This window comes from Bacillus rossius, chromosome 7 (assembly GCF_032445375.1).
Source record: "Bacillus rossius redtenbacheri isolate Brsri chromosome 7, Brsri_v3, whole genome shotgun sequence".
In the NCBI taxonomy this organism is placed as follows: Eukaryota; Metazoa; Arthropoda; class Insecta; order Phasmatodea; family Bacillidae; genus Bacillus; species Bacillus rossius.
Genome location: NC_086335.1, coordinates 44226789 through 44236434, shown reverse-complemented (window position 1 = coordinate 44236434; position 9646 = coordinate 44226789). Strand labels below are relative to the sequence as shown.

The window sequence follows — 9646 nt, the reverse complement described above, 5'->3', positions numbered from 1 at the left end:
GTAGCGCTGAGCCGCGCAGGCGCAAAGTAGATAGGCATTTGTTGGTTGTCAGCTGCTCAGCTGTTCAGTTGATTTTGGCATTGTGTGTTTGGTAAGTAAACGATATTTTATAACATGGTTTCATTTAAGGAAAATACGATATTAGTATTATGCGTTGTATATCAATAATTTTTCGTAATATAATTTTAATAAATTAAGTTTCTCTTAATTCTATATCAATTACAGTGTAAATACCCTTTATTAAGTTTACTGTTTCTGTATGCATAGAATATAAGAATTGTACTGAGTATCGTTTTCAGACTAGAATGCATGAACTAAGGTTTTCAAATGCTGTAAATGCAAAATTATTTTTTCAAGATATATTGCAGAAAGTGAAGCAAATACGCTTGTATTTTGCATGTGAGTTGTTTCATAAAAAACACATTTTAAGTACATAAATGTTAAAAATATATGAGTTTTTGTTGTGCAGATTTATTCGTTTTGTTTCCAGATAAATCTGTATGTATCAATAACGTTGCGCGTTAACAAACTTGTTTTTATTATTGTTTTGGTTGGTAGATTAATTTACAACTTGGCGAAGCTTACAGTTGGACAATAAACGCGTTCTCACTTGCCCAAGCAAGTGTAGATAAGTTCCGATTAACAACCATGTCTGTAACCACGCATTAACGCATTATTAATAAAACAAACGGGGGATGGATGCAGCGTAAGTAAATAGGCATGTCCTTTCATTTTATCTAAAGTGTTTCGAGGAGGGGAACGCAGAAAATTATCTGCACCCCCTATCCTTTCTTATCGTCGGTACATATCACTGTAGAAAAAAATAAAGTAAACATAAAGTATAGGTACCAATTTAAAATGTCTGCTTTTCTATCTTTTTTATTCAAATTTTAATGGCGATGAGTTGATATCACAATTTAATGACAAACGATTCTCGCCTGTGATGTGTAGAAACTTATTTCCAGAGATTTCTGCCCGGAAGTAGTTCGATTTTACAATTTAGAAATATCACTACAAGCATTTATTTGTTTCCAAAATCATGGCCGCATCATTGGCATTAACTTCTAATATTTAAGACCAAAACAACAGTTTGGTTGCTGGAAATATCATTAAATTACTTTATCTTTAATTAGAGTACCTACTATAAACTATTTTCACTATTTAGAAAAAAAATATTTACTAAATTGTGCCTAAAACATTTTGAGATCGATAGAAATGATTAAAGCATTCGATATATATATTTTTTGCCAAACCTTCGATAACTATTTTTATTCTCATCAATAGTTACGTCTGCGTGAATATTTTTCAGAATATATAAATAAAAATCAGTCATCCAAATTTGGACAGTGTCCGAAGGTTTTTTAACATTTCACTTAATCTATTTATTGGATAATCTGTCATTCGCCCATGCGACAGTATCATAAATGGCGATAAAGTTCGTTTACTTGAGTACGACAAGGTCGACATTGGCAAGCATATCACGGGCTTCATCTTTGCACACGAAGTAATAAACTGTACGATGCGGGCTTTATGTCGGGCTTTGTAAAACTCCGTGACTTGCCTTTGCTTGTGGGGAATGTGTGCGAAATATTTAATGAAGAATGTTGTGCTCATTTAGTTTGAAAATGTGATCGATAATTTTCTGTTACTGGTCACCTTGTTCATCTATGCTACAATCTGGGAATCGAATTATTACATTTCTGTCACCCGAAGTTCGTTGATCGCTGTCTAGCCTATTGAAAATATCCAAGCAAGCACGCTAAAACAGGTTAGCTAAGTAATGAGTAGAGCCACGGAATTTTCGCGGATTCATTTAGTCGCAAACTAGAATGCATACCTCCACACTGTCGCACTGTGTTCATGATTGGACCGCAGTTATCTGGACACGCCCCTCTACGACCGTAAGCCAACGATGTCCAGTTAGGAGAGAAGTAAGCGAATCAGGCAGTGCCAAATAAGGATAAAAATGGTCTCGCTAAGAAATCAACCAATAGGAAAGTAAACATGGGTCGAGCACACCCATAACTTTGAATTCTATCCTGAGGCCAGAGGAATCCGCGAAATTTCCGGGTCTCTAGAATGAGGCTGGTTTATCTTGTCAGAAGTTTGTGTAGAGCATACATACATATAAACCAATACAGTAGGAGTCACGCATGCTCTACGACTCGGGGGACATTGTTATTATAATCAATATTACAAGTATAATCATTACGGACATGTACATTTCGCGAAAAGCTATCCAGACAAGCTGAGTCAAAGCACTGTAGCATCGTCAGCATCGTCTGTGTTTCGTGATTGGTTGAGTATGTGTCTACTGTTGCCACACGAATCACAGCAATTCTAGAGACTTGCAAAATTCGCGGATTCATTGACCTCTAGGATAGACTGCACAGTCCTTTAAATACTCGCGGAAATGACACCTGTTCATTGGCTACTGACGCGTGAGACGTCTCAACTAGGCTGTCCGTAATTCGGCACTTTCTTGGTTTAGTGTTTCCCATTGGCTCACAGTTTCCCGGATAAAATGTGGGCCAATCGCAGAAGCGGTACGAAGGTATAGTGGTTTTCATGCTAGCCTATCGCGAAATGAATCCGCGAATTTTGCATGTCTCTAGGCCAATTCAGCGTGGAAGCAAACGCGTCCTGAATGGCCTGGTCAAATAAGGCTTGCAGGCGGTAACCAATCACAAGGAAGAAACCGCTGGCGTGGCTATGCCTTATTGCAGTCTAACGAGCGTTCAGATTTGTCTCGCGAAAAATGCATGGCAACTAGTTAAGGCTGACAAACCTCGCGACATTACCTTCAGTACACAAAAAGCAAAGAAACGTCAAATTTGTACAATTTGAAAAAAAAAAAATTATACGGCTAGATATCGAGGATTATTTCGGGACATGTTATACTTTTTGCAATCACGAGATTGCTTTGGTATTGAATTGAACATCAACTCATTCAGCATTGTCTGGTAAAACAACACTAACTAAAACTATATCTTTGCTGTGCTGTGCTGAGGGCAAACCCAAAGGCAAGGACGCCACCAACATACAGCCCGAGCCCTGAAAGCTACTTCGTGCCACTGAGGGCCGAGAGAGGTGAGAAACTACCCCAGAGACTCGACAGGAATGCGATACGTCGGGGAAACTAGTTCTCCCGTTTATAATAAAATGTGCATCACTGATTGAACATCTAGTAAATAGAAAATGCAAATTAAATTTATATAGGAATATAAAATATTTAAAAGGAATTTAAAGCCTGAAATTTTGAAATATTAATTTAAGAATATTTTTCTGCATTCTTTCAATTCTTGTACAATCAAAATTAGTTATTTTATTCCCAATTACGACACAATATTCTACTTTAAAGCTAATCAATTTGAAGAACAAAGTATACAATCAGGTATTGATGCAGAGAAAGTTATAAATTTAATAACATCTAAGATCTTCAAGTTCATCTAATAGTATTATCTACATGTTGGTGAAAAAGAAAGCTTAGCATCCAATATAATTCTTGTTTGCGAAAACACGGCATAGGAATAGAACAGTAGTTATTCGCTTGTGGGCAAGTGATGCGACGATTACATCACTGTCATACCTTCTCATGCCAAACACCCCCCCCCCCCTCCTTCAGAAACGCTAACAAGGATGATTCTACAGTGGTTCGCCTTTGCCTTCTGTGATATGGACTTGAAGGAATTTTTTTTGTGTACATGTTTGAATAACCTTAGACTCGGCTGGGAATCGAACCTCGGACCTCTGGTTTACCAACCAAGAGGCAATTACCACCTAGGAAACACGTGGGACCATGCAATACCAGGAACCATGAGTAGAGACCTGAAAAATTCGCGGATTCATTCGGTGATAGGCTAGAATTCAAACACATATAGGCCTACCTCGTAGATAATTTTGCTATTGGCTTACTGTTCATCTGGACGAATCTCAACCAGTTATAAACCCTCAACCAAAGAAGGATCGAATCACAGAAAAAACCAGCTGAGACGACTTACAAGTCGGCAGCCAATGAACTTGCGTTATTTGCCCGAGTGTACAGGGGTATGTGCAGTCTATCCTGAAGGCCATCGAAACCGCGAATTTTGCAGGTCTCTAACCATGAGTAAACCAGTAACTATCGAACGATCAGATGCAACTCGGTCTGCTGGAAAAAAAAAAATGTGGCGCGAAGCGTTTATTACTTTCCAGTTATGTGTATCCAGGGCAGCAACTAGAGTCTTTGGCACCCGGGGCATGAATGGATTCATGCGGCCCCCCCCCCCCCCTCTTTTTTTGCACATAACACACCAATAAAGCGGGCGGGCTGGGGGCCCTCCCACGGAAAAATTTAAGCATTTTCGGTACCTACATGTAACAGTTTCTGTGCTACTGTAACTTCCATGCATAAACCCACTAGTAGGAATTACAATGCAAGCGATTTCGGCGCCCCCACAGCTTTGCGCCCGGGGCGTATGCCCCGCTTGCCCCCCCCCCCCCTAGTTGCGAACCTGTGTGTATCATTAAACCTCGGTAACGAACAAATTCACGTGTTCTCAATATTGCAATTAAAATTATAGTACGAAACTCGTACTCGAAATTTAATTTAGAATGCTTTCAAATAATTCCGAGCGTGATAAATATACACAAAATGTTTTTTTTCAACTACATTTATGGACGCCAATCACACGTAGTTTTCGCACCCGCCGCTAGAAATCGTTGCCAGCGCACCTACGTCGACTATCGAATAATTCGATTTGCAGAGCGAAATTTTAAAATATCTATGTAATGAAACTGTTTCTATAAAAGCGAAAAAGAATTAAAAAAACTAATAAAAAAACTTGGCTTTAAACATGATTTTCCACAATGAATTTTATTATAGTACTTTTCATCGTGTTAAAATTAATTCAACAGTACTATAAAGTTTCCCTTTGTCTTTGTGAACTTTGTTTTGGCGCCATTCGCCACAGATGGCAATACTGTGGTTACATTCATTTCCGTTCCTTGATTTCCGTCGCTTCCAGGAAACCACCCCCACAAAATATCGCATACCGAGAGCTAAGCTGTCACAATTAAAAAACAAACACAAAAAGAAGACGAAAGAAACCTATGTGACTGTCATTATGAACATGCGACGGTTTCTCGAGTAGTCTACATATGAAAAACTTTATAATGCATTCGATACATATGTGTTACGTAACTTATCTGAAATATGCAGGGCCGGGCAAGACGGGAAACAGCTCAGGGGCACATGCCAGCCATTTCATTATCGTTCTTATTGTTTGTCCAGTTTTCTGTGAAAAAATATGAAAATTTACGGAAAAGGTAAGGATTGAATTGTTTTCGGCATGCAATTTAAACTGCTGGTGAATACCCTTTTTATTCAACTGAGTCTTCGTGATTTCATATTAAAAAAAAAAAAAAATCTTTCAAGGATTTTATTGTCTCGTAAATTGACGTGATTTCATCGGCATTTGATCGTTAGAATGGTTAAAACCAACAAAATAATAATTTATCAAGGGAAATATGTAAAAAATTCTTAAGGTAAATGAGCAAAAGAATCGTCGGAATTTAAGTTGTTTTAGAGAGTTTTATTTTCAAATTTCCCGCGGGAGGGTGGCTATACCATAACCTCCCCCCCCCCCCCTACTCACCCATCCACCTGGTAAAGCCGCTCTCCATAAATACTAGGGCCCTGCAATATCTAGGACCGCCAATCAAATATGACAAGTAGCACCAATGGTTAACATACCCTTCCGCCACTGTTGCTCTGTCAACAGTGCTTGTAAACAACTTCATGTGGTTGTCAGCGCTCGCAAAACAAAACAAAAAAAAAACCTGTTATGCTTTGCGATTGACATTTGGAAAATGAGCGCCACTGGTGCTACTTTGAGAACAGTCGAATTTGGCAGACAAGTTACACGGCACAGACTATAACCGAATGTTTTCGAAACGTTCGTCTAAAAACGGAATTAGGTAGACGCCTAGTTACGGCATTATGCTTCGTTATCTGTCATTTATGCCTTGCAGGTATTGATGCTTCCCAACAGCCGCTTGGGGCTCACCCGCAAGGACGCCATCTTGGATTGGATTTTTTTTTTGTTATACAAAAAGGTCTTTTTGTTTGTTATCGAAAATTTGACGTGGTTAAGGCATAGCAAATGTTTTAAGAAATAATCGAAGCAGATTTATTGTGAAATCATTGTTGTTTAGTATTTAATTAAGTTCCAGTAATTACCGAACCTGCACAGAAGTAGGTAACCCTTTTACTGGCTCAAAAAAATCTATTGATGTTTGCTCTCAGCTTTAACGAAGCAAAATTTTCAGTTTTAAATAATGGAAATAATCACAAAAAAAAAAACTGCTGAATACATGACGGTGACTTTCAGTTTTCATTCCTTGCCCTCTAGGATCGGGTTCACTCACTATGATGTGATTTTTTTTTTTTTCGCATTTTATAAATAAATACTCAGACACATATATAATCTTTGATATATTCTTGCAATGGGGAGAAGACTGATTTCAAACATTTTATAGAAATACGTAACTTTTCTGGTTTACACTGTATGTCCTAGAGGAAGAACAAGAATTGACAAGAAAGATGAATACACAAACACACAGAAAAACAATTCAAAATCAGCCGATGTGAAATGTTAAATGCATAGACAGCATAGAGATACCATGGAAGGAATTGGTCGGGAAAAAATTTTTCACGACGCAGACGAACAGAGTGGGCTGACCTACGCCAGAGACTGATGTTAACAAAATCAGAAAATACAGACAAACACAGTAACAAACAGACCAACCCAACGATGATACAAAACAGATAATCTGGACAACAGAACGACAACACAGCGATACACAGGCAAACTAAGCAATGAAACATTAAAAAAAAAATCACACATTGTTTTAAGAATATTCATACGATTTTATTGCACTATAAATATTGCAAATGCTGTAATCAGATATGTGCTAGAAGTGAGATTTCTGTGTTTCCACAGTAATGTAACACAGCAAAGTGGTTTGTATAGTCATAATAATGAACGGGCACTGTTTCTTTTTTCAATGATAGACTCCTCACACTCTAGAACTCAAAAAAAGTCAGTATATTACGTTAATTGGCTGCTACAACATGTTATCTTGCACGTGATTGTATCATACGAATTTCGGTTTTTTCTTATTTATTCCTGTTTGTGGAGGGGAAGAGGGCCTGTTGAACTACCTATGACCCAAAGAAAATGCCATTTGAATGTGTAATGGTATACTTTCAAGACTGTCTGCATATAGCCTAAAAGTGTTTTGGGGTGAGTTTCTTCGAGAGACTGTGCCTCAAGGATGTTATGTCATCAGCATAATGTTTCCGTTCAAAATATTCACAATAATTGGTCTCACTGCTCAGAACAGTAGCATGTATTCTTAAAAATAATTTACTTTTAATATTTACTAAATTGTTGATATGCATATAAATAAAAATAACTGTATTTTAAATTACTGACATAGGTACTTATTTAGAACACATTTTTCATACAAATAATGGCAACGTTACTTTTTAACTATTTTACTTATAATGCAATGAAATATTGACACTATTGCCTATCATTACTGCATCGAGGTGTATGGTACACAAGGCTCGATAATGGTACGAGTGCTGCGATAGTAGTATACGTATAACAACCCTGGCGCGCCCTCTGTCGGTTTCTCTGTCTCTGTCTCTGTCTCTCTCTCTCGTCGTGGGTCGATGCCGGGGGCGCCGCCGGGCGGGCTCCGCAGTCTGAGTCATCGGCCACTCCATCCCCCACCCAGCCCTCCCGTCATCGGCCACCCTCCCCCTTCCCCGCCCCGTCATCGGCCAACACACGCCGGAGCTAGCGGCGCGCGGCCAGTGGCGTTTCCCTCTCCCCCCCCCTTTTCACCTTGGATCAACACCACTACCGCTCACAATTCCATGTTTCACATCTTAATGTGAAGTTTTGAAAGCCACATTGATTCAGCCTGCGATTCAGTGACCCCCCATGTGGGTCCCGAACATATCCGAAGTCCTCTGCTCGGAAAAACACACACACCGAAAAAAAAAAAGGGGGGTGGGTGGGTGGGTTGAGGGGGTCATCAGACTGACCTGACGAACCTTTCATTTTAGTCACGAACACCTAGACTTGTAAAAACCCACCAGCCCAGGAAAAAAAATAACGAATTTTTATTTATGAAACCCAACTAACCTAACCCGCCCTTTAAGCTGCACGAACGTATGTATATATATAGAAAAAAAATTTTTTTTTCCTCGGGCGTCTGACTTGCAGTCAATGAATAAGTTATCCGAAGATTTTTGATTCAAACAACTTTCCGAATACGATCTCAACGCACTGAAATAACTGTATTGAAGTGGGTAATTCCGGATCTTCTATCCAAGGAGCACTAGATGAAAGCTACCTAAGTGAGAATTTATTCTTTATAAATACTTAAATGTAATTAAATCCACTCAACCAAACAGAAGGAAAAAGAGACTCTGATTGACCCACAGCTGCTATCAATCAGACAACACTAATCTCTTGGGCGAAAGTATTTAAAGTCAAGAGGACTGTCAAGACAATCTGTAGGAGACTGTTACCCTGATAATGACTACTGCGATGTCGACCGAAACTTTAATGAACTCTTTACTTTTGTTGCGGGTAAAACCCAAGCCAAGAAACCTCAAACCGTATAATTGTTTAGAAATCTTAGCAGTGAATTATAATTTCCACGATTGATAGTGCAAACTATTAAGCAGACGTTTCAAGTAAGAGTTAATTTTTTTTGAACTTAAACTGTATTGAAGAAGCCAAGCTACCAGCCATTAATGTTTTTTTATTGATTTCACTTATTTTAATTGTTTTCTAGCATCTGCAGTTAACAATGTTCTCTAAATGTTTTTTCAGAAAATACTTTTAATATCTGTATATAAAAATAGCCAGTTGTTTTTGTTCGCCATACCTTGGTTAGACATATTTTTGATTTGAAATACATATAAATAAATAATCGACAGTCACTTTAAGAAATAACGTACAATACATTAATAAATTAAACTTAAAAAAATAGTCACCAATTTTAACACCATGTTGAATACCCTACACGTTTTTGGATAAATTATCATTAAAATTTTTAACGTTAAAAATGGCCGCTAGAAATTAATGTTAGTAATTTATTTGTGGTCAACGCAAAAATTTGAATAAATGCCCCGAAAATCGTTTGTACACTGTAAAACCAATCACTTTCTTTAAGACGAAAAAAATTATAAACATACATTTTTTTTGTGAAAGTTAAATAATTATAGTATTAAAAAATCTTTAGTATTAGTATCAAAGTAAAAAATTTCTTTTCATGTGTGGATTGTTTAGACATTAATATTTCTTTGCGGTTATACAATAACTATGTTAATGAATAAACAAGTTTAATTCTAGGTACTCCAAATATACATATAAACAATAATTTTGTTTGCAGCAACATAATATTTATCAGTGACTCATATTGTAACTAAATTGTTGTTCTTCGCAACAAACCATTTATTGCAGCAAAGAAAACGGTTTTATAGTGCGGGCACGCACGGCTTGAACATGATGTCCATCAGCGGAATCAGAAGAACCTAGAATAGTAAGGAAACAAACAGGGAATAGTTAACGAAACATTTGTT

At 37.7% G+C, this 9646-nt stretch overlaps 1 protein-coding gene across 10 annotated transcripts in view; it reads left to right on the top strand.

Moving 5' to 3' along the window:
* The window catches only part of LOC134533921 (kinesin-like protein unc-104), a 191719-nt gene continuing 182073 nt past the window's right edge, over window positions 1-9646 (top strand). For 7 of the 10 annotated variants that reach the window (XM_063371718.1, XM_063371725.1, XM_063371721.1 and 4 more), the window contains exon 1: window positions 34-91. The gene's annotated coding sequence lies outside the window, so the exon portion shown is untranslated. Of the gene's footprint in view, window positions 92-9646 lie in introns of all 10 variants that reach the window. The other 3 variants (XM_063371726.1, XM_063371727.1, XM_063371716.1) reach the window with 1 other exon arrangement.